We start from the raw sequence: 25,323 nt of genomic DNA on the forward strand, positions 1-25,323 counted from the left end.
GTGAGAAGAGGACCGGTGGCCCGAGAGGTCTGGCCCAGCTTGGCGCACGGGGAGCCGGGAGCGGAGTGGGCGGGGTAGGGCGGGCGCCACCAGGCGTGGCGCAGGGAACCGAGCAGAATGAAATGCAGATGCAAAACGTGCTCGTAAGAGTTTCCTCTCTCTCCCCATCTGCCAAAGCCGAGATTTTAATCTTTAATCCATGAGCAAACAGCGAGCAGCGGCGAATGGCACATTACAGATGTTTTACTGTCGCGGGCGCTCGCAGCTTCCACGCTCCGCATAGGCGCGCCGGGCGCCACCGCCTCGCCTCTTCCCACCGGCCCCCACCCTTCCCCCTCCGGTACCTCTTACTTTCCCCCCACCCCCTGGTCTTTGTTTATAACAATATTCCCTCACCTGCACTCTCCTGGTCCTTGGTGGAGCTGGGAGTGGGGCGCAGGGCCATTAACCCTTCCTAGCAGACCTGGGGCTCCGCTGGACGGGGTACACTCAGGGGCACTGGCTCAGAAGGGGCGGCCCACAGTAGTGCGTTGAGGCGAATTCCTGGCCAGGTCCAAATTGGGGGCGGAGGGTGCGAGAAGCCGGGCAGGGAGTCCCCTGCTAGCTGAGCTGCTCCACTCGCCCATCCCATTCCCCCGACCCCACCTCAGGGGCTGCTCAAGGCTCCTGCGATTAGTGCTCCAGATGTTCGGCTGCGCTGTGGCTGTGATTTCCAGATGTTGGGCATCTCTCTTGTCACGTGTGAGACCACACTCCCCTCTGCTTTATAAGGGAGAAGAGCACCTCAGTGGTCAAATCTGGGAATCCCTAGGGAAATCTGAGGGGATGGTGGGGTGGCATGTTGAAGACCAGCTGATAAAAATCTCACTTCAGGTGAGGGAGTCATGCCCTCCATAAAATGGGGGCCAGGAGTCCCTCCTGCTTCTTGGGAGCTTGAGCAGGAGGAAGATGAGAAGCTCTGGAGCCCTTATCAAGCCTTGAGGCCAATTTGCTTCCTCAAGCCTCCATAGGATCCCTGAAAGCCAGAGGGATGTACCCTGTCTCCAGCTGAGAAATCCTTAGCAGTGATTCCAGTTTGCAAAGATGTATTTGTGTGATTATTTGATTAATGCCTGTCACTGTCACTAGCCCATAAGTTCCACGAGGCCAGGGACTGTGTTTTCACTCATCATTGTGTTCCATTGTGTTGCCTGGGTCTAGCACTGAGCCTCAGGTGCCCAAAGCAGATGCTCAATAAATATTTGTTGCCTGGGTGGAGGAATTTGTGTGATCTGCTATAGTCTTGGATCACATTTTTTTGTGCCATAATCATCGAAGACAGGCCCTTTAGGCCATGTACCTAAGCATGCACACACTCACCACCCCCCACCATCTCTCTAGGAAACAGACCATTCCCCACCACCCACCCCACCCACCTTCATGGTGGGTCTTTCCCATTAGATAGAAGGGGACCCCAAGGCAAGAATATGTCTGACATTAAGCCAGGACTCCTTTGGCCAGCTGCCTTCTCTCCCCAGGCCCAGGAGCTAGGCACCTCTGACTTAGCCTTCCCTGAGTCTTGGATATCCTCCCCCTGCCCCCAGCTCACCCCTTCCATCTGCGTGGCCACAGACACCATAACTCTCTCTGACACTCCCATTCCCTAGTGGCCCCAAATGTACCCCCAATCCCAGTCCAGCCTCAACCTAGTCCAAAGCTCCATTTCACTAAGCAGGGTCCATCTCATCACCAAGACTCCGCATTCTCCATCCCAAATGGCTTCTGGTCTTCTGAGAAGAAAACGGGGAAGGATGTGGAGACTGGAAATGCAGACGATAAAGAGGTGGAAAAAAGGAAAGCCGGAGAGGAAACCTAGACAGGGGAAGAAGAGATTCACCACAGAGGCAGACCTAAAGACAGAAGAGGGAGAAGAGTAATTGGCAGAGGCAGCCAGAGGCCTAGACAGACAGGCAGAAACAGGGATGGAAAAGAGGGATGGGAGGCTGCGCTGGGAGCTGAAGAGCGGAGACTCGGATTCCGGGAGCGGGAGCGGGAGCAGAAGCAGCACCATCGGCGAGGGAGACGCCAAGGGGCGAGCGGCTGAGATGCGGCGAGACTGCCAGTAACCTGGTCCTGCTCCAGCCAGGCACCGGGCTCGGAGCCGCCCCGGGCCTAGGCCGTGGGGCCCACAGGCGGCCCTGAGAGGCGGAGGCAGCGGCGAGGGAAGCCGGAGTGAGAGGCAGCCGAGCCGTGTGTGTGTTTTTATTATTATTATTTCTGATTAAAGAGGAATTCATCTCGTATCTGCCTCCTGCCAGGGGCCGAGGCGCCGCCATTGGGGTTAACGGTGCGGAAGAATACAAAAAAATTTCATTGAGGAGGATTATAAAAGTTACTAGCTGGAACATTAACAGAAGAGTAACTTGTAAAAAACGCAATATTACAATATTCACAAGGACGGCAGAGCGTGGTAAAGCTATAAAATTCAACATTAAAATCTTCCACAGCCTAGATAACCTAGTTAACAAACATGGTATTGGAACTACTTTTCTGTTGAAGCTGAGGGATACGAGCCGGGGGGGCTGATAACACCTCAGCGACTGCGGGAGGGGGCGGGGCGGCCCTGGGCTAGCCCCGCCCATTCCCAGCCTCAGCCTCAGCCTCCTCCCCAGGAAAATGGGGATAACAACCCCCATCAAGTATTGGGGAATGCCTAAGGAAGCACCTCAAAACCTCTGGTGGAGCTGTATACTTGTGAGGTTATTTGTGTGTGTGAAGTGCTAATTAAAGCAGACAATTCACCGTGGATTTATTCCTGCTGAATAGGATATACATTTCTGTAACGGCAGGATGTGTATGTAAAATGTATTAAGAAAAGAGTGTATGTGTGCATGACTGTATGCATTCAGGGTGGGCTATGTGTGCATGTGCAGGATGTGTGTATCCAGGGCCTCTGTATGCATGTGTATGGTTCTTGAGAATATATGCACAGTATGTAAATGTGTATGTAGGTAGGTTATGCAGAGCACAGAGCTTTGGGGTTCAGGATGTGTGTGTTCATAACAAGTATATATGCCAAGTATGAATCTCTTTGTAGGGTACATATGCATAGCATCTATGTGTAGGTAAGATACCTGTCTAGACAGGCTAGGTATTTCCTGAGTCCATGTGTGTACCTGGTAGTCTTGTATGGGATATGTACGCTACTGCAGGCATACAACATGTCTTTTTGCAAGATGTGTTTATAAAGAGGATATATGTTTGCTTGGTTCTGTGTGCATGCATGTGCAAGGTGTATATATCACAGGGCATTATTTATTTGTGGGCACAGGAGGTTTGTGTGTGCAAATAGCATAGAAAGTATAATATGTTTGCTGTGTGTGCAGAATATGTATTTATGCATAACCTCTGTATAGGATAGTATGCATAAATGTGTACATATGTGTTCAGGGCATGTGTATATGTGTGCAGTATGAGTGCATGTGAGCAGAGAATGTGAATGTGTATGTCCAGGTATTTTGTGTATATTCAAGTATCTATAGAGCATATTAGATGAGCAGAATACATATGTGAAGAGCATGTGCATGTGTGTTATATGTGTGTGTAAAACACACAGACATTATGTGAGATGTTTGAGTATGTGGAGTGTCTGTGGATGTCACAGAGTGTCTATTTCTATCAGCCCCCAAATACTTGTAGTGTGGTGGTTAATGGCACAGGCTTTGGAGACAGTCTGTTTGGGATTGAATTGAAGTATGGCTTTGTCATGTACTAAGGGTATGACCCTGACCAAATTTGGCCTCTGTTTTCCTTGGCTTCCCCATCTGCAAAATGGTGATAGTAATAGCACCTACTTCACAGAGTTGTTATTGGGATCAGATGAGTTAATACTTGCTGTGGTAGGCAGAATAACAGCTGCCCCCTCAAACCCTTAAGGATCTTGACATGAGAAGATTATCCTGGATTATTGGAGCATACCCAACATCATCACAAGGGTCCTTAGAAAAGGGAAGCAGGAGTATCAAAGAAGATGTAAGGACAGAAGCAGAGAACAGAGTGATGTGGCCATGAGCCAAGGAATGTGGATGACTTCTAGAAACTGGAGAAGGTAAGGAAACTAATTCTTCCGTAGAGCCTCCAGAAGGACCACAGCCTTGCTGACCCATTTCAGACTTTGAACTTAAGAAATGTAAGATAATAAATGTGTTGTTTTAAGCTACTAAATTTGTGGTAATTTGTTACAGTAGCAATTGGAAACAAATACACTTGTAAAGGACATCCAACAGTGCCAAGTACACAGCATGTATACTGTAAGTGTTTGTTAAATAAATTCCTTGGAGGTGATGCTTCAGGCCCTAGGCGAGGCCTAGTTTGTCAGTTGCCAGATTTACCATCCACATATAAGGTTGCCTCTTGCTATCCTGGACCCTCCAACATTCTGGATCCTGCCAGAGCCTGTGTTTTGCCATCATGTGCATGGACACAGTTGTAGGGGTGGGAGAGGTGGAGGGGATGCTCCCTCAATATCTGCTTGCTTCTTCTTCCTTGTTGATCATGCACTGGGGAATGTTAGCACATGCTTTTAGGCCTGTGGCTGAGAGGGTTGTGGGGACAGGCTGAGAATCTTCGAACCTTCCAGCTCACTTGCTCTTTGACAGTCTTGGCAGGAAGTCAGGGTTATTGTAGAGGAAGGGAAACTTGTGTGGGAAGATGGTATCTTAAGAGCCAGTGGAGTATACACCTGGCTTGATGCACAGAAAGCTACAACAGATCGTTGGTCACACTCAGCCACAATTTTAGCCATAGAATGCAAGCCACCAATCGGGGGAGTTCTTGCTCAATGGCCATGGCTCTCCCCTTAGCTCTCTGCTTCTTTTGCTTTCTTCCTCCATCTCCAGCTTGGGGCCCCTGTGTAATGATCCTCCCATGGGGAGAGGGACTTTGGAAACATTACCATGAGATAATGGAATAAATGGATTAATTTGCACCACAATATATTTTTAATTCTTACAAGTGTGTGTGTGTGTGAATGCGTGAGATGTGTGAGCCTCAGTTTCCTCATCCACACAAAGGGAATAGTAATCCTTTCCTCTCTTCCTTACTGGATGCTAAGAGACTTGAAAGAGAACATGTCTACAATCACTTGGTATTGTTAATGCCTGGGCCCCTGAGCCAGATGCACATTCACTTGGAGAAAAAAAGAAGTCTGGTCTCTCCTGGGCACAGGGCAGTGCAAAGACACAAGTAGGAGGGCAAGTCACAAGAAATCTGAAGGACCATTGCTAGCAGTTAGATGTCTATTTCTTCTCACCACGGAAGATACCGCAGGAAGTCTGTCCCCTGAGAGCATCTGCTTCAGGGCTGTGCAGATGTGTTTGAGCAAATAAATGGGTCCACACTATAGAGGTCACTGTACACTCCTGGCAGGCTTCAGGGAGGTGTAATAGAGTGTTCTTGAGATGAGCCCACCTGGGATACAAAAATAGGATGTGGAGTTCTCTTTGTGCATTGAGATGTTTAAGCACTGAATTCTGGAATTAGAATGCTCAGGTAGGGAGCTCAGCTCCACCACTTCTGGACAGTGTAACTGTGGGATCTTAGTTAACCTCTCTACTTCAACTTCCTCATCTGTAAAATGGAATAGTAATGGTGTCTAATTGATAAGGTTGTAGTGAGGATTAAACGAGACATGAACTATTTATCACAGTCCCTGACATATAACAAGTCCCCAATAAACACTGTTGTTGACAATGTTGATATTATTGGCATCATTATCCCTCCCCTCTCCTGGGAAGGGGCAGTGTGGTGCTGTGGTCTGTGAGCCAGAGGGACCTGGTTAGAATCAACTCTCCACCACTGATCAGTTATATGAACTTGAATAGCTGTGCAACTTTAATCCAAATGAGCCTCATCTTCCTCATCTGTATAATGTCAGTAACATCTACCTATGAGGATCATAGTTTATAAACATGTAGTTTATATGTAGGGTATGCGAGATGCCTGGATGCTCAGAACCTGAGCCTAATGCCACCAGGACTGCGGGGAAGGAGGGTCTCTGTTCTCATCTTTTAATAAAGATTTTGGCTTAATTAAAAATAAACAAATAAAATAAGTAAATAAATATGTGGCCCCAGAGCCGTAGCTGGCCTTTAGCTAAGCTTGCTCAGCCTACACTGTACATATGTAGATCATACAGTTAGTGCAAAAGTCAAAATATGGTGGCAGGGGGTATAGCTCAGTGGTCAAGTGTATGCTTAGCATGCACGAGGTCCTGGGGTCCTGGGTGCAATCCCCCGAACCTCCATTTTAAAAATGCCCAAGCATATACAGAGAAAAATAAGTCTTCCTTCTACCCCCTGCCCCCTTCCTTGAGCCAACTACTGTTCCCGGTTTCTTGTACATCTTTCAGAGCTAGTCTGTACAGGTACCAACGTGTGCATGTATGTGTATGCGTGTTTCTTTTTCTTTCAATAAATGGTACCTTACACACTGTTCCATGCCTTACGTTTTAAACTTAGTTCACCTTGGAGATCTTTCCTTACCTATATATGAAGATTCACTTCATTCTTGGTTAAGGCTGCCTAGTATTCCATTGAATAGTTATGGCATGAGTCATTTAACCAGGCTCCTAATAGTGGACATTTAGATTACTTCTAATCTGCAAACACAGCTGTACATCCTTGCATATCCTTCATTTGGTCATCTGCTTGGTCATTTAAAAAAAAATTTAGATAGTTTCCAACGATTTTCAAATAAAAATCAAGATTCTAGGTTGCTCTTAAATCAGACAACTTGGCATCACTGATCCCTACTTCTGCACAACAGTCTCATCCTTTAGAGAGAACTTTGCCTTCTCCAGTTGCCCCAGAACCCCCCTGGCTGCTGTCTGCTCAACCATTTCTGTCCCCACAGGCATCAGTGTTTATGAACCCCTGGTAAGACTTACGATGTAGCATATGTAAATAGTGTCTGGTAGCCCAGAAATACTCAAAATACTCAAGAAATGCTCCCGTTACTCTTTCATGGGGAATTACCCATCCACAGCTTTCTGAATGGGCCTGTCTTAGGGGCACAGGTTCTTATGTTCATACATGTGTGGGTGGGTTGCCTTCTTGTTGCATGTGGAGAACTTGTGGTCTAAACAGGAAGAGGAGCCATGCTCAGAGGACCCTGGTTCACACTCACAGGCCTTCCACAGCTCTGGAAGGAGGGAGGCAATCCCTTTGCTTATATCTTGCTTCATTTAATAAAATGAAAACTAACCTGCCTGCGACACCTATGCTGGCCAATATAGTAGCCATCTGCCACAATTAAATAATTGAATCAAATGAAAGTTAAGTTAAATAAATGAAATTTAAATCAGAGGAGGGTGGATACAGCTCAGTGGTAGAGCACATGCTTAGCAAGCCCAAGGTCTTGGGTTCAATACCCCCTACCTCCATCAAAAAAAATTTTTTTAAAGAAAGGAATTTGTTTGAGGGGGTGGGAGGAATAGCTTGGTGGTAGTGCTTGGTGGCATGCATGTGGCCCAGTGTTCGATCCCCAGTGCCTCGGTTAAGGGGAAAAGATTTTTAAATTAAAAATTTTAATAAAATGGATTTAATTTAATTTAATTTAATAAAATTTTAATAAATAAAATGGAATCAATTCCTCGGTCACATTTGCCCCACTTCAAGTGTTCAGTTGCCATATGTGGCTAGTGGCCACCACACTGAAGTGCAGACACAGAACATTTGCTCCATCACAGAAAGTTCTGTTGGATAGCAGTGCTCCAGGCTGTAGTCTCCACGAAGGCAGGGACTCAGGATCTCTTGTCCACCACTGTAATCCCATGCCAAGCACAGAGCTGACACAGAGAAGGCCCTCAGTAATGGTTATTGACTGAATGATTGGGGAACGAATAAATCACCCCACCAACAGCCCACAGGAGACAGCCACAGGCTCCTCCACAGCATCCCATTGAGGCGGGTTTTTGAGGGGAAGCTGAGGATGAGCGAGGTCAGAGGGGACCTCAATATAATACAGAAGTCTGGCTGTCCCCAGGGAGGCCAGCAGGATCACCCCCAGGACTGAGGCCTAGAAAGGAAGCAGTCACCCACAGATGGTTATTTGAGTCAGAAACCTGTGTTCTGAACATTCCTGCTGTCACTTTTGTGAGGGCTCCCTCCTTAGAATCTGAATAAAATCCCCTCTGAAATGCCCCAGTGTCTGTGGGCCTGAACTGGGGAGACCTCTTTAACCCTGGGAGTCAGCACAGAGCACTTCCAGGAGCTAAATGGGGCAGCTGAATTCTTGCTGGTTACAGGGAAACTGCCCCACCCAAGCCAGAAATTGTTTCCAAGGCTGTGGTGCCTGACCTGTTCCTGCCTGGACCTCCAGTGTATGTATGTGCTGAGAGAGAGAGAGGAAGAGGAAAGGCTGAGAATCTGGGTAAGACAACATGAAAGGACAGGGTGTACAGCTGTGTGTTAGGATGTGTGTGACTTCCTGCACTTATGTGTGCCTGTATGTACTGGGGGCCATGGGTGTGATAGGGATCTAGGCCTGTACTGGGGGCTGTGTGTGGTATGACGGGGCTTTACATGTGTAGAGATCTGCAAAGGCTGTCGGGCTTGTGTATTGAGGGCTGTGTGTTGGGGGTTATGTGCAGTGTATGGTAGAGGCCAGGGGTGTATTAGGGGCTATGTATGTAGTGTAAATGTGGTTGGGGGGATGTGTAGTGGGGGCTGTGTTGTGTGGTGTGAGCAGGCTGTGTGTCTTGGGAAGGCTGTGTGTGTGCACGTGTGTGGTATGTGTAGTGTATGTGTGGCTGTGTATGTGCTGTAGATTGTGTGTGTTTGTAGTGTGTGATGGGCACGGGCTTGTCTCTCCTGTAGCCCTGCTTCATTTCCTCACACTCCTGGATGTGGGCCCAAGGCAACCCCTGGAATCAACCTAGGGATCCCCACTGTGGAACACCTCCTCCACCCCTGAGGCCTCAGCTCTTCTGTCACTAACCACACTTCCTGCTTCTTGGTTCTGACAGAGAAATGGGAATGCTGAGTGGGGATCAAGCAAAGACCCAGAGAGACAGACAGAAGTGAAGTCAGGGGGAAAGACAGGGAGGGAAGGAAGACATGATCAGGTCCTGGAGACCAGGTGAGAGACACTGCAGGGGTGGGGTAGCGGGGAGTGTAAGTGTGCTGGGGGGGGGGGGAGGAAAAAGCAGAGAGACAGTGGATAGAGGCCAGAGGGAGAAATGGGAGGGAGAAGAGATCGAGGAAGGGTTGAGAAAAAGAGAGAATTGATGGGGAGTGGGGAGAAAAGAGCTTTGGGGGAAAGCAGAGATAGTGGATCAAAGGCCAGAGACAGGGCCCTCAATGTCGGGGGGGAGGAGGAAGAAGGGGCGAGGGGAGGGGGCTTGGCGGGGGAATTGCCAGGCGGGCGCTCGGGCGCTCAGAGCCGAGCGGCTCCCTGGGGAGACGGCAGACACTTTGCGGAGATGTTACTCTGGAGTTGGAGACGATGATAAATATGATAATTTGTATAAAATCTGAATGGGTCTTGTTTTCAGGGAGAATGCCTCGGATGATGAATGGGCCCAGCTCTCAGATAGATGGCTGATAAAAAGTGTATTGGATTGTTGAGAGCGATTTTAATTCTCATTCTCTACCTGCAGATGCCGCGGCCGCCGCGCTCGGCCTCCTCCTCCCTCCTGCCCAGGCGCGGGGCGGCCAGCGGCCCGGACGGCCTCGGCGGCTCAGGAGGCTTCTGAAATGACTCTAATTACAGAGTTATTAATTTTAAGAGGAGGGTGAACAGGGGGTTTATGATTATTAATCGAGCGCCTGCGCTCGGCGGGCGGGGCGGGCCCGGAGGCGGGCGAGCGCGCTAGGAGCGCGGAGGACGCGCGGGGCCCTGGGCAGTTCCAAGCCCGGAGGGCTCCGCGGCAGTGGCGGCCAGGCCCGCTTCGCACATCGTCTGGGGCGGCAGAGGCCTATACAAGCAGTCCATACCCCTCACCCCTACTCCCAATCCGACCCTCCTTCCAACCTCTTGCCATGGCCCGCGCGCCTTTGCAGCCGAGCATTCGGCTCTGCGCCTGGGGGACAAGTGGGTCCGCTGACCAGGCCAGGAGGCGCAGCTCAGCCGCAGGAAGCTCACCCTCCTGGCATCCAACTCCCAGCTCCCACAGGTGTTGAGTAGGACCGTGAACCCCAAGCCTGTGACTGTCGCAGTGCGGGCTCTTTTAAAAGACATAGGATAATAACAATGGTATTTCTGGCGGCCCCTACGTGTTCCAGGAGCTGTGCTGGGTGCTTTAATGCTTTCATTTCCCTGTGTGGAAGGGATGAGCCTCCCCACTTCTCAGATGAGGAAACTAAGACTTAGTAACTTGTCCTTGGGAGGGGATATATTTACTTTAGGGATGATGCAGGCAGTCCCCTCTTCCCGCCCCCCTCCATCCAACAACTTCCCTAGACCGAGCGCTGAGGGGCGGGAGAGGAAGGGGGCAGCAAGAGAGAAAGCTACTCTAATTTACATCCACCCAGTCACCTTCATCCTTAGTGTCTGCTCTGAGTGATTTGGCGCATTGCCTAACACACTGTCCATCTTGGAGGAAGATGTTCAAAATACGAGGCTGTATCCTGGGAAGATAGACACCTAAAAGATCCATAAGTGGTTTTGCTCCATGATGCTGGCACTTTGGGAATAATACCTTCCTGGCCACAGTGACTATTTTAAAGAACTTACAAGTTATTTAGAAGAGGCTATTTGGTGTTAGGTGGGGAATAAGTTAAATTCCAGTAAAAAATGAGACCCCTCCAAACATAGGCCCAGACCCTTCCTCCCCATAGACATACTTCATTCCTGCCTCATTCTTCTTGGATGGCTTAAAGACAGTTTCCACAGACCTGGATCATTCCAGAACTTCTTCAACTTCTGTGTTTTGACAAAGATAACTCCTACCCTAAGGGGAAAAAGACAGGCCTCTGTGGACCTAGGGAAAGGAGGGGCTATTGGGTTGGGCATATAGGGGAAGGCAGCTCTCTGCCCATTGAAGTCAATTCTGAGGTGCCAGACACAGTGCCTGTTGTGTGGTCCCAGAGGTGCCAGGAGAGAGGATGGGCTCATGAGTAGGGACCTCTGTACTCCCCTACAGTTCCTAGGGCAACTCAGCCAAATTCATGGGATCCCTATGGGACAACCCAGGTCAGGCCTAAGGAGGGGGCTGGGGGGGAGGGCATCAAGTTCTGTCCAGGGCATTCTAGTCTGTGACTGGTGTGGAGGATCAGGGTCCACCAAGGCCTGGCCAGAGGCTGAGCCCTGCTGGGGTGACACACGCAGGTGAGCCTCCCATCCCATGTTGCGGCTGCAGGCCTAGAAGCTGGAAAAGTCTGAGAGCCCATGGAAAGGGACAAGACCTGGCTGGAAAACTCCTAGGGTGGGGCTCCCAGCTTCCTGCAAGGCTGGGTAAAGGCTGGCAGCCCTGCAGCCTGAAAGAATTGGCTGGCCTAGTCATAGGAACCAGCTCTGAGTTTCCAGATTCAGAGGCCCCAGGCAGAGAAGAAAGAACATGGAGATGGTGAAAGGAGACTGGTGTGAAGATCTGGAAGAGAAAGGTGGGGAGGGCTCCTAGGTTTCACCAACTGCATGCCCTGGAATCCTCCTAGACCCATTCTACCTCTAAGTCACAGCCAGTGTCTCTTCTCCCTCTGACTCCCCTCTGGGCACTAGGAATATTTAGTACAGCATGTGCTTAGGAGTGCAGGTTATGGACGCAGTCTATGGGTACAGATCCTTTGCCACCTACTTGCTGTGTGATTGTGGACAAGTTACTAAAACTCTCTGTGCCTCAGTTTCCCTGTCTTTAAAATGGGGTTAATAATAAAGAGTAGGCAAGAATTCATGGAATGAGTATACGTAAAGCATGATGTAAAACAATGCCTGATGTGCAGTAAGCCCTCAGACGTGTTAGTTGTTTTTGTTGTTATTATTAACCTTGCTCTAGTGGGGCACCTGGCCTTCTCTCTGGATTGACAACTTCCTCGGAGTATCTTTATATTACTGCTCTTTGAAGCCTGACACCCTGTGCCTGGGCAGGAGACAATGCTCACTTGGTACGCACAGAGAGGTGTGGACCTGGGGTGGGCATGGGGATGAACTCATGTGGTCAAACATCTATATGCCAGGGATTAATATACCCCTTATTTAATATCACCCAACAATTCCATAAGGCAAATATTCTTGTCCTTGTTTTATAGATGTGGACACTTAGGCCCAGTGAGTTCAAGAGAAATGTCCAAGGTCGCAAAACTGGTGTGTTTTAGAATTAAGAGAGATGGGTGGGGTCTACCTCAGGACTACTTGGCTCCACTTTTCACTCTTGGGTGCTGCTTTCCCTGTCTTGGGGTCAGTGAGAAGTTATTCTCTTCTGTAGTGCGCATGAGGCTGCTGGGTAAGGGTGCATGAGATGGGGAGAAAAGAGTTGCCTCCAGACCTGATACTTGGGGGTTTCTACTTCTGTAACCACTAATGGGGAAGGGTTTGCAAGGGGGAGAGGAGCAGTCAGAATTGAGACTAAAATTACCCACAGACTTAGACAGACCTTAATTTATCACCTCACTCCACAACACACACACACAGGCACACATCCAATCTGTGCCTGAGTCCTGACCATCCTGTCTTCCTCAGACATTTTTGTGTCAAGACTTCCCATCTTCTCTTGCTGAGACTGTTTTCCTAGTTTCTGCTGTTCTCTCTACCTCCAGCCCACTGTCCATACTTGCAGAGTGGTCTTTTCCCTCCAAATCAGATCTTTTCTCTTTCCTGCTTAAAATCCTCAATGACATCTCATAGCCTAAAGGAGAAAATAAAACTCCTTCACAAAAGTGTTCCTTGATCTAGACCCTGCCCACCTCCCAGCCTTACTCCCCTTGCCTCAACTCTCACATTCATACTGGCCTCACCAACTCCTTTGCAGGTGGGTTGCCGTCCCCTCCCCATGCCTTTGCTCCTGATCACCTTCTGCCTGGGAATATTTCACCCAGCTATCCCATGCACTTAGTGTACATTTCATGATCTTGCAAGGCCTCATCCCCTGTATGAAGTTCTCTGACACCCTCTGTGTTTCAATCACCCTTCCAGTCCATATCTTGACACTTCCCAGAGTTTCCTGGCAAAGCTCTCTTTTAACCACCAGATAAGACCATCCTTAAAAGCAGGACCAGTGTCCGATTTACCACTATAACCCCAGTGTCCATCACAGAGCAGGCCCAGGTGGACTGACTGAGTGGTGCCCTCCGAGCTGGTCCAGCTTGGTCAAGGCCTTCCCACTTATCCCAGCCCAACGGATTCTGGTCTAGGTATTAGTTTCTCCTATTTCCATGCAAAAGTAGGAATTGACTGAGCTACCATCTTCTTCCTGGAGGTATTTCCCCCGACTCCTCTAGTCCAGCTCTGTGGCTGACACCGCCAGATGAAGAAGGCAGGAGGAGGGGGAGAAGCGGGGAGGAGGAACAAAGTGAATTGGACCACATGGACCCGGAAGTCTCAAAGGTCGGAAAATTTCCGGGCCCTTGTCATCCTAGGGTCTGCCTGGAGAGCAGGGAAGACTTCCTCTTCTCATCCTCGGTCCCACGTACACAGAGGCTTTTTGGGGTCTCCGTCTTCAGCCCGGCGTCCTGGGGGCGCCAGAGCACAGGGGCTCGAAATGAGTGAGCCCGAGGAGGAAGCGCTCCCACTTTTGCCAACGCAGAGACCAGAGGGAAGACACTTGCCAATATCCTTGCTCTACCTTTCCTTCCAGTCCGCATTCCCACTCTTCATTTCCCTCTACATCTCTTCTGCAAGGCCCCCGCCCCCTCCTCCCCTCTTCTTTCTCTTCTTTCCTTTCGTCCTCCCCACCCTCTGGCCTGCGCAGCCCAGTGCCGCGCCTGGCCCCTAGAGTGAGCCGAACCTGAGCCGCGCCTCTCAGTCGCCTCGGGGAGGCGGTTCAGGAAATGCGCCCTCAGCTGGCGCCGGGTCGCGGTTCTCGCTGCGTTACTTTTTTCTCACAGCTGTGCCTCGGCGCGCCCGCCTGGGCGCTGGGGATCTGCAAGGGGAAGATGTTCTCCGAGGCTCTTCTGAGGAGTGTTTGTGGGGCGGGGTAGGGGGATGGTCCTAGCAACGGAAAAGCTGGGGGGTCTGCGCTAAGCGGCCGAAGCCTGTCCTCCCCGAGTCCTCGCCTCCCTTCGCGCTGGGGAAGGAAGTCTCAGGCGCTCAATTTGCGCCCAAGAAAGAGCCTTGAGCCTTTTATTTAGTCATCCCCTCTTCGCCATGGATCCGGGATGACACCCCACACACAAACTCCATTGCTTCCAGGGGCAGATACTCATGTGCGCCCAGAGCCCTGAAACTTCAACTTAAGAGTTTGGTTCTGCACCGGACCCGGCCTAGAGCGCCGAGGGCGCAACCTGCGCTCCCCACCCGGGCCTCCTGGGTCTTTGGCCCCTGACTTGAGTCCTGACCGCCACGAGGCGCGCTTTCACTGCCGAGGGGTATTTTCGTAGATCAACAAAAGCGTTTGCTCTTTTGGGTGTCTTTTATTTTCTTTATTCTTTTGTCCTCTCCTTCCTAATCTCTCTCCTCGCTCTTCTTTATTCTTCTCTAACTTTCCTTTCCCCTCCCCCTTTTCCCTTTTTTCGTTCGCTTTTCTTTCTCACTCTCTCTGTTTCTCTTCTCTCCGTCCTTTTCTGTATCTCCTATTTTGGTTCACTTTTTTGCCTCTGGGGTCTTGTCTTTCTTTGGGGTCTCCTTTCCCAGACCCTTGGCTGTCCCTGCGCTAGGGCTGCGCCATCTCCCTGCATTATTTTTCCTGACTCGGCCGCCTCTTTCTCACTTTTTCGTTCTCCCGGCGGCCCCAGTCTGGCGGGCTCGGGTCCGGCTCCCCCGCCGCAGCCGCAGTGATTTATTCGCCTCACCCGGCGGAGTCAGGTGCTGAACTGAGCCCCGGAACGAGGGAACAGATTTCTCCCAGGAAGGGTTTTGTGAACTAAACGATGCTAATTACGGGGTGGGGGACGCGCCGCTGGAGAAGGGGAGGCGCGCCAGGCCCAGCACGCCGGGCGAGGGGGAGAGGCGGTTCGGGCCGCTGCCCTCCCAGGCCGCCTCCCCAGCGCCTCTCGCCCTGGCTTTCGCCTTTCCCTGGGAACTTTCCCGTCTGAGTTAACTATTAACCGCTGGCAAGAGGCAATTTTCTTCGGAATTTCAGCGATTTCCTTTCCGCGGTGGAGGCAGATTAACATGCAAATGGTGAGATGCTCGGCTTGAGTCTGCGCGCGGGTGAGGATGCCTCTGCCCCTCCAAACAGTGTCCTTCGCGACGGCGGAAAACTACAGCCCAGGCGACCCCCTCCCCCGCCCGTGCCTGCTCACGAATCCGTGACTAAGCCAGTGCCCGGCCAGTGCCCGGAGTGAAGGTGGAAAAAGCCGAGCGGCTGGTGCTTGGGGGCGGGGTTGAGGGGGGAGCTTAACCTCTCACGGGCACCCGAGGAGCCCGCGACCAACACAGCCGGGTCTCTACACAATCTAGCACCCGCGGACAGCCGTGGAGGGTTTGGCAAACTCGGGGGAAAGCCCTTTCCCACCTGCAGAACCCCTAAACTGTCCATCACCTCCTCCCCCTTTGCCACTGCCGAGCACCCCCAACACAAATGCACACACACCCTGCTCGGGCTTGTGACCGCTGCAAACTTTGTTAAACTTGAGCCGCTGGGCACAAACTCCGCCTTTTCCTCCTTTCCTCTCTTGCCCGGGCCCGCTCTTCCTGGAGCCGGACGGAGGGAGTTCTTGGCTTCTGGACTTGGGAGAGGACAGTTCGAGAAAGTCCGGGCCTCGCCTCGCTGGGACTTTAGCCTCTGACTGCCCGCCGGACACCCAACGGTTCCCTGGCTAAGGCAGGTGGTTGCAGCGGCCGGGCTTGGCGAGGCTTGGTAGGGCCCTGGCGGATAGCCCCGCCGCTGCCTGGGCCGGGCCTTCCCCGGGCACTGGGCCCTGGTCCCTCTATTGCGTCGGGCCGCTCTGGGCTCGGGGCCCGAGTTTAGGGCTACCAGCCACCCGTGGAGCCGACCTCTCTGCACTCAGCCTTTCTAGCTTATTTCCTTCTGACCCTCGCCCGGGGTTAGCTCTCTCCCCGACCGCCTCGCCAGCTCCTTCTCTGGAGGCTGCCTCTGTCTCTCTGTCTCTCTCTGTCTCTGTCTCTGTCTCTCTTGTTTGTTTCAACGCGCGGACACTGATTGCGCCTTATGAAGTTCTAACTGGTTTTGTGTCAGGAAGATCTTTCTCGCTGCTACCCAGCCTGGCGTGACGGATTAAACATCAACTAGTTAAATAAAAATTAATATCAACTGCCTCCTAACTTCTAATGTCATGTTGTTTATAACTAATGAACTGATTAGGGGATAAACACATCATGGAGACATTCGGCTCTCCTGCCTGGGCTCCGCAGCCGCCCGGTGCCCACTCCCCAGCAGGGCCTGCCGGCTGCCAGGCCAGGAGGAGGGTGGGGGCTGGAGAGGTTGCCAGCTCCCCAGGGCTTGCTCCTCTGCCTACCTTGCTCTCTCTCTCTCTCTCTTTCCTTTCCTCTGTACATTTCCTTTTCTGTCTCTCCTCTTTCCCCTTCTTTCCTTTTTTCTTCTTCCTTCCTACCTTTCATTCTTCTCTGCCCTCGACTTCTCTGCAAAGAAAAGTCCATCAGACTGTCTGTCTGTCTGTCTATCTCTCTCTGATAGTCTGGGCCCCAAGCCCCCCTTTCTCTATGAGAGTATCTGCTTCTCTCTTCCCACTTCTCCACCCTCATTTGGATTTATTCTTCATGTAATGATTAAAAGCATCCTTGTGACTGGGCTTCCACCCTGCTACAAACCGGGAGGCTGCAACCTCTCCCTCAGCACCTTGTGAAAGACTGACACCCCCTCCCCAGCTATTTAGGGGAAAGGGGAGGGAGCTATTCCATCTAGAAGGGGGGGGGAAATAAAAGTAATTTTTAGAACTTTCACCTTTTCTCTTGTCCCAGAAGCAATTAATACAGGTTTAAGTGCTAAATTTCATTTTCAAGGGAAGAAAAACTGCTCTGGTGTCCTTCCTCCAGGAGCTTCCAAGCCCTCTCCACAAACACCCACGTCCCCAGCCAGCCCCAGCTGACCTAAGCAGCCTCCTGCAGGACCCCTTTCCTAAAGATACTTAAACCATACCCAATTGCCATCATGACAACAATAAGACAAGAAAGCAAGTAATCACAGACCTGACTCTGGTGATTTTTTTTCCCCTAAGAAGCCACAACGTTTTAACTTGGTTTGCCCTGGACCACAGGGTCTGACAAGACAATAACAACAGAAGAAGCTTTTAAAACCAATTTAGCACACGTGAAAATGTAATTCTAATGAAGAATCAATAGACTGGAGGATCATTTTTCCTGGGACTCCTTGGAGGACCTGAGAGAGACTTTCAATCAATGGGACGGGCAATGAGCAGAGGACCCTGAGGGACAGTGTGCGACAAGGGTGAAGGCTGGGAGACAAAGAGAAGCAGAGCCTGAGGGAGGAGGCTGGAGGGATGCTGAGGTATAGAGCCTGCCCTTTGACTGGAATCACTTTGCAGGCTTCTGGAGTCCCCAAGACTCCAAGAGCATCAGAGCCAAGAGCTCAGAAAGCTCCTTCCTCCTCTTGGTCCCTCTGGTATGCGACAGGCTGCTTAGCACAATGGCCTCAGCTGCCTTCTCCTGGGTTTAGGCCCCAGCCCTGGCACTGCCCCAACCCTGGGCCCTATGTTCAGGTAACTGTGACCGAGCTGGCTCAGGAGCAGGCAGGGACACTGGGCTGAGTGTGTGAGTGTCCCCAGTTCCAAACACCTGGTTCCCCAGTGGGTTTCTCCCTGCTGTGTGTGTGTGTGTGTGTGTGTGTGTGTGTGTGTGTGTGTGTGTGTGTAAGGCTGGGTCTCAGTTGCTGTCTCTGCAAACCCATGGGGAAGTGCAATGGATGTTATCTCTGGTCATACTTCACAATTTATCAATCACATCCCCCCAAGTTTCTCAAGAGAAACCTTCAAGAGAAGGGCAAGGATGATAACCACTATTTTAGAGAAGAGGTAACAAAAGCACGAAGTCTTGTTCAGGGAAGGTGTGACTCAGCATGTCATGGCCCATGTGTGTGACTGGGCTCACTTCTGAGTAGGTGACAGGCTATATGTGTGAACATTGCACGTGTGTGTGATGGAGTAACCATATGAGAATGTAGTGTGTGTGTGTGTGTGTGTGTGTGTGTGTGTGTGACTAGGGTTTCATTTATGCAGTTTGCTCTCCCATCCTTGTCCTTGGGAATGGTGTTCTGTGTATAACAGAAAGCAAAACAAAAATTTCTTTTTGCTTTTAAATTTCCATGCTCTTAGACTGGAAAATCACTGTTTGATTTTTTTAAGGAAAAAAAGAGAAAAGAAACACCAGCAAAATCTGATGTTTTAAGTCACAAATATTGGTAAGATGGCAATTTGGCCATAATTTGCCTCAAAGAGTATAAATTCATGTTCTTGTAGGAATATTTTAAAAATGTAAGTTGGGAAACCATGATATAGGTTTTGCCTCCGTGCTCCTGTGCCCCTCCAGCCTTGCTACCCCCAGGAGCACAATTTTCTGGAGGAACTTTAGCTGAACTCCCAGTCCGCAGGACTCCCAGTGAAGAGCTTCTGTTCCTAACTTAAGTGGGCTCAGTAGGTCCTGGGGCCCTTGCCTTGGTGCCTTTCTGCCCGAGGCCTGGAAATGGGCCCACTACAGACCCCTGCATGCACACTGAGGCTTACCCAGCACTTCCCATGCTGGCCACTTAGTGTTACTCAGCATGTGTCAGCAAGGCTGTGGGAGATTGGGAGGTCCAGAGCAAGTAAGTGCGGGTATAAAGCGGGGCAAATGAGAAAGGGGTGCATGGGGCACAGGAGTGGGAGCAGTACTGCTTGAGAGGTGTCCAAGCGTGTAAGAAGTAGGAGTACAAGAGTGTGCATATGAGCAAAGTGGTGTAGGAGAGACTATAGGGAGAACTTGTGACAAAGATGTGAGAGGTGTAAATTCCAGATTGGAAGAGCACAATGTAGGACAAAGCTCAAGTGAGCCTTTGATCAGAGATGAAAGCATGAGTGTGCTTGGGGAGGGTGTGAATCTCAGGGTGCAAGAGACTTGGAGTGAGAGGACCAGAATATTGTGGAATGATCTGGTTCAGATGAGTAGGCATGTGAGTTTAGCTGCAGCTGGGGAGGGGTCTGGTCATTCTCCCTTTCCTCTGGGCTCTGCCAACTCCTTAAGGCAAGGAAGCCAAGACTTTTTCCTTTCATTCTGAGTGTTTAAAAAAAAAAGGGGGGGGGGAGGAAGGAAGGAAGGAAAGAAAAGGGAAGGAAAGAAAAGAAAAAAAGAAAAGAAAAGAAAAGAGAATTCATTCAGAGCAGGGGAGGCTTGTGAGGGATTTAGTGAGCATTTTCATAATGTATTGGTGATAGGGAGTGACTATATGTCCAGAGGAAGTTGGGGTGCGACTGTAGGAATCTTGGAAACTGGGGTGGAGACCTGAGGGGTGTGTGGTAGGCTGTGGAGCCTGCTGGTGGAGAAAGTAGGATGGGGCGAGCACTGACAGCAGTGGGGAAGGGGAGCCGCACAAAGTTGGGGAGTGCATGACAGTGAAGGCGCCCCTGCGTGCAAGGCTGTCGACTGACGGGGAACGAGTGACAGCGAAGAAGAGGGGGTGGGGTGAGAGGGTGTGCCGGCGTCGAGGCTGGGGATTCGGTCTTCGGGTGCCTGCGGCAGCGCGGCGGCTGCTTGCCTGCGGCGGGCTAGGGGCCGGCGGGGTGCGTGTGCGCGCGTGTGCGCGGGGCGGAGAGCCCGGGGCTCCCGGGCGCGTGGCTGAGACTCGGCGCGGGTGGCGGGGTGAGCGCGGGCGCGAGCCGAGCGCACAGCCGAGGCGGCGGGCAGCCCGGGTTATCTGAGCCTCTCGGTCTTGGGTGGCTGCGTCCAGATCTCCGGGCGGCGGCAGCCAAGGCGAGACGCGCTGTCGGGCCGCGGAGGAGCGGAGAAGCGAGACCCAGGCCCAAACTGCAGCGGCGAGGAGCAGAGCATGGAACAGCGCGCCGGCCAGGCAGGTAAGAGCGGGGAGGACCAGAGTGGGGGGTGACCGAGATGGATGGAGATGGCCAAGCCAAGGGACTCCACTCCTTTCTTTCTGTGCCTGCCCGGGTGGGGCCACTCTAATGGCTAGGGACTGGGGCTCTGTGGCCTCTTCTCACCGCTGGAGCCTCCAGTCCTTCCCTCCTAGTGTCCTCTAAATCTACTAAAAACTTTCCACCCTGAAAACGAGAGTTTTACAACTTCCCCTGGTCTCTTTGCCGAACCTGGTGTTTCCTTTCTGCTGTGCGTTTAGGACTGTATCTTTCCACTTTCCCTCAGTGAAGAAATATTTTGCACAACTTCCTTTAAGTTGGGAGCACTGAGAAGGCCTTAGTTTCTAGCGGGAATGGAGTGTGGGTGCCTGTGCGTGTGTGCTAGTGGGTGGGGACATAGTGTGTGCACATGTCTGTGTGCACATGTGTGAGGGTCTTCCGTATTTGAGTGTGAACCAAAGGGAAAGCACTGGTGTAGATGTGCCTAATGTGTGTGGAGAGAAGGCTGCTCCCAAAATAAACAACTCAAGGGAGGCCTGGGGCAAGGGGAGCGGTGGCTGGCCCCAGGGGACCCCGGTGAGGAGGACAATCTGAAGCTCCTTATCCAAAGGGCTAAGGAAGTGGAAAGCTGCTCTCTCTTTTCTCCACCACCCCCAGACTCCAGGCCTAACAACTCCGCTATCTGCCCACTAGGTGTCCCGGTGTAGTGCTGGGGTGGGAAACCAGGGACCCAAGTTTAGTTTTGGATTGTTGAGGAAGGAGAGGTTTGGATCAGGTTTCTAAGTTTTTTCAAATAATTCCGCAGGTCAGGGACTAACTCCAGGCCCTTTTCACCTCACTCTTCTCTTTCCCCAAATCACCTTCCTTCCCCACCTCCATCCCATAGCAGCTCAGGTTCTAGTTCTTTCAGCTGATAATCCAGTTTCCACCATCACCATTGCCCTTCCCATAGTTTCTTTGCCTAGTCCCTGGGCTATCTCCATTCCCCTTTGGGGGGCCTAGTCCTTAATGGGGAACCTGGGCCCCCAGGAGTGTCTACTGTGGCCTCCTGGGCTTTTAGGGCTCTGGGCCACCCCTCCGCACCAGAGGTTTAAGTAGGGAGATCAATAGCAAACAGTTGTAATGATCTAATTAATTATGGCAAAATTAAAAGCGAGTACAAAATCAATCTCTGATGGTGTTGAAGATGGAATTCAATTGAGAGCCCATCTGTGCACCCCCTCGACCGTATAAATATGCAGCCCAAGGACAGACCTAATGGCTGGGCCTTCCTGGGAAACTCTCTCCCCCTTTCTTCCTCTCCAGCACAGGGCTTCTCTCTCCTTCACCCTGTCTGAATCTTTTTATTTTGCCTCCAGCCGCCTGCTACCCTCACCCCTCCTTCCTTCCCAGTCCTGTCTGTTCAGGCCCCCGACACTCCCACTTTTCCATTTTCTCTCTTGGAAGGCGGCTCTCATTGCCTTTCAGGCCTGAGGTGTGTGGACCTAGTTCCCAGTCCCCGCAAATCTCTGGGAAGAAGCAGCCAGGCCCTCTCCCCAGCGCCTCAGGAAGGACAAGACAGAGCGGTGGGGGGCATCATTGAGCACCTCCCAGGGCCGTCTTCCCAAGTTTCTTGGCGTCCGGGATACTCCACGAGGGACGAGGGAGCTTACCCAGGGGCGCCTGCGCCTACCTGCGTCTGCCCAGGGAGCCTCTCTCCCACGCGCGTGGCCGAGCGGCCGGGAGCACCAGCTTCGCACCGCCCTCCTTTCTTTCCTTTTCCCGCTTTTGCCGGAGCGGGACTCACATTCCCGCCAGGACTGGCATGGGGAAGGGTGGGGAGGAGCTGCCGAACTGGGCAGGAGGCAGGGCTGGGTCTGAGAGAAGGAAACCTCTGTTCCCTTCCGAATCGCCTTCTCTCTCTCTTTCCACTGGTCACTCCGGTTCCTCGGCCCTCACCTCTTATACACTTCTGGCAAGGGCTCAGCTCCCTCGGGACCCCTTGTCCCCCAGAGGGCCCCTACGCCCCTTGTAGCCCCATCTGGCTAGTTCAAAATGACAATGACACGCGCTCGATGGAGCGTGCCTGGCCGACGCCCTGGCGCAACTGCGGGAGCCGGGTTTGCGAAGGATGCGGGTTTATTTAGTCTCGCTGAGCCTGCTCGGGAACAGCGAATACCATCAGGAAAAAACCAAGGGAGAGGTAAGGGGAGAAAATCGGCTGCCAGGTCAATTGTGGTCTTTGGCCATCGACACCTCTACTTCCAGAACCGTAAAAATAAGCCTTTTATTTGATACCTTTCCTTTTACTGGGGCTGCCCTGCCCCAGTTGGTTCTCTAGCTCCCTGTCGCTGGTCCCCTGCCTCTCCCTCCTGGGGCCTTGGGCCCACACTGAGTTCCCAGGGATCTTTCTGCCCTCAGAGACCCCTCCCACTCCCTGGTCCTGCCACCGGGCCCTCAGGGCCTGGGGGAGACACAGCCGGATGCCTCCCCGCCCTCTCTTGCCAGGCCTCCTCACCCCGTTATTAATTGCTGTGTTGACCTGCAGGATTGATTGGCCGCCCCACTGGAAGAGGCTGCCGAGGCCTTGGCCTCGGTGCAGCCTCAGCCGAAGGCAGAGGGAGGAGGGGGAGGTGCTGGATATGGGTCCTGAGCTCCTGTCTCAGCCCTGCCTGGGACACAGCTGTTTGCCTAGACACCCACTCCACTCTACTCACACACACCTTAACACGCCTTCACAACACTCACACTCACATGATCCCTTCACCAAGAGGCATTCAGCCCCCAAGGAGACACATCAGAAATTCTCTTTAATTGATTTAGAAATTGAAAGAGGCTTCCTCCCTTCATTAGTAAGTTTCTTCACTATATTCGTTATCCGCGGGTCTAGACGTGACGGTCAGCCCGTCCAGACATAGGTGAACGAACCACTGGGACGCGGGCTTTTTTTGTGTCCGAGATTTACTTTGCATCTCCCCCCTCCCCTCAGGAACAGTTGCAGAAAATTAAGAAATAATCCTGGATGCGGTAACCCTTTAAGTTTCAAACCAAAGCACTTTTTCCATAAAGAGCCCATGCCCTGACTCCTTAAGGGATTTGGTTCAGCCCTTTTCTTTCAAGTTCGAGGGATGGACAGCTCTGGACCGCGGAGGGTGGAGGGCGGAGGCTTGCAGCCGCCTAGGGCAGGGGTCTAACCCAGCAACGAAGGCCCTCCCCTCCCCGCTCCTCCCCCGCCTGCCTGAACCTTGTCGCGCCCCACACGCGCGCATCCCCCCACCGCACACACAAACATACACACGACCCCCATAGCCACAGCAACATTCCCCTGCCCCGATCGCAGGCCGCAGGCCCTTTGGCCTGGAACCCAATCGAGAGTGAGCCCCCGGGACGTCCCGGCTCCAGGCTGGGGTGGGTGGAGGCGGCAGGAGTAGACGAACCTCGGCCGGTCCCAGAGAGACCCCCTTTCCGTGGTTCTCTTCCTATCTCACCAGGCCTCTCCCCCGTGATCCCCTCTCCCCTCCACTCCGGTCCTTTGTCTCCAGCCACTTCTCCGCGCCGAGCAGCCTATATCCCCTGCCTGGGCGGCCCTGCCCCTAGCTTCCCTGTTTGGCTGGCGGGGCTTCCCCTGCCTTACCCGCTCCCGGCTCTGGCGCGTTCTCAGCCTGCTCCTCACATCCGCGCAGCAGCTGGGAGAGGAGGCAGGGAGGGCGGGCGCGCCGCGGACGGATCCGAGAGAGTAGATTTGATGCTTGCTCGCAACTCCGGGAAAACTCAGCCTACCGGGGCTCTCCCGCCCCCCTCCAACTATTCCTCAGCTCCGCGGAGCCGCGCGCCCTCGCCCACGGTTGGCCCCTTCCTTTCCCTGTACATTGGCGGTGGCTATTTTATTTCGCCTTGTCTGCCCGGTATCTGAAGTTGCTCTCCCCCTGCCCTGCACTCCGTTCCCTTTCGGCTGCCCCTTGCTACCGCCTGTCCCTTTTCTCCGCAGCCCCCTTCGTCGCCCTGTTGGTGGAGAGTAGCGGTGGGGACGTCCGAGGCCCGCTGGCACTCTTTCCCCCCACCAGCCAGGTCAGGCTGAGGGCTCAGGGCCTGGCTGAGAAGAGGGTTAATCATTACTCGCCACAGACCCTCAGTCTCATTGGGACTCTCACCCTTGGGGAAGAAGGGAAGGGACCGTTGGCTAGGTAGGGGAGTCAGCTTCGCCCAAACCAGCCTCTTCAGGCTTTTCAGAAACAGGTGCCTTCTCTGGTCCCTCAGCACCCCTTTCACATCCCTTTCTTTTCCTACTCTCTCCTCTCTTCCTCACCTCCCCTTGTTCAGGCCTCTCCCCAGCATCTCATCTCTGTTCTGACTTTGACAGGTTGACTGCAGGTTCTGGGAGGACCAGCTTTCTTTGTTTGGAACCCGGCTGGACAGGATTTCCTTCCCGAAGTCTCTGCCAATGGGCCAGCTCCTCCCAACGGCTTTGGCCAGCTTGCCGGAAGGGGACCATGCTGGAGGCCACAATTAACCCGGCTGTTGGTGGGGTGGGGGCAGGGGTAGTATTTAACTGATACCCTGACAGTTGGGGAGGTGCAGTGGGCAAGGGGCACAGGAAGGAGTGGGAATGGAAGAGTGGCAGGCAAGAGAGACAGAAAGCAGAGTGATGAACATGGACAGGGTGTGGTATAGTCAATAGAAAGAAAAAAGTTTGAAAGGGAGGAATATAGGAAGGAAGGCGGTTAAGAATCCTCGTCACCTTTACAGGGAAGGTAACTTCCCTACAAGTTGGATGGAAAACACCAACCCCTGTCCTTCCCAAGCACCCCAAACCCTCCCTTCCTTCTTTGTGGAAGGTTAAGGGTTCAAAAAGCTAGGCACTTATTCCTTAATCTGCTATAGAAATGTTGGTTTTTTTTAAAATGCTTTCCTATTGGCTAGCTCCGTGGAGAGGCAAGACAAATGTAATTATCCCTATTTTACAGGTAAGAAAACTGAGGCTCAAAGAGGCAAAGGGACTGAGCATGTGATAGTTATTGCTCCTTCCCTGGGCTTTGGGGTGAGTGGCCCCTTTAGCTGTACAGAAGTCCATAAAATGTCGGGGGGCAGGCTGTGTGTTCAGGTCTGAGCCAGGAGTTCCAGGACCTCACTGGGTCTCTTGTCCCCCCACCTCCCTCTAGCTTGTTCTCTGTTGGACAGAGCCCTCCACCGCTACCCTATAGATTTGCTGGCC

General features: G+C 52.3%; 2 long non-coding RNA genes across 2 annotated transcripts in view; one reads left to right on the forward strand and one right to left on the reverse strand.

The window, feature by feature from the left end:
- LOC135321833 (uncharacterized) overlaps positions 1-24,531 on the reverse strand; it is a 50,096-nt gene extending 25,565 nt beyond the window's left edge. The window contains exon 1 of the long non-coding RNA XR_010381973.1: positions 23,746-24,531. This is a non-coding gene — a long non-coding RNA (uncharacterized LOC135321833). The remainder of the gene's footprint in view (positions 1-23,745) is intronic.
- LOC116155871 (uncharacterized) lies at positions 19,865-24,982 on the forward strand. The gene is made up of 2 exons (XR_004139771.2): positions 19,865-20,114; positions 24,472-24,982. It is a non-coding gene; the product is annotated as an uncharacterized LOC116155871 (long non-coding RNA).
- The last annotated feature ends 341 nt before the right edge of the window (positions 24,983-25,323 follow it).

This window comes from Camelus dromedarius, chromosome 8 (assembly GCF_036321535.1).
Source record: "Camelus dromedarius isolate mCamDro1 chromosome 8, mCamDro1.pat, whole genome shotgun sequence".
In the NCBI taxonomy this organism is placed as follows: Eukaryota; Metazoa; Chordata; class Mammalia; order Artiodactyla; family Camelidae; genus Camelus; species Camelus dromedarius.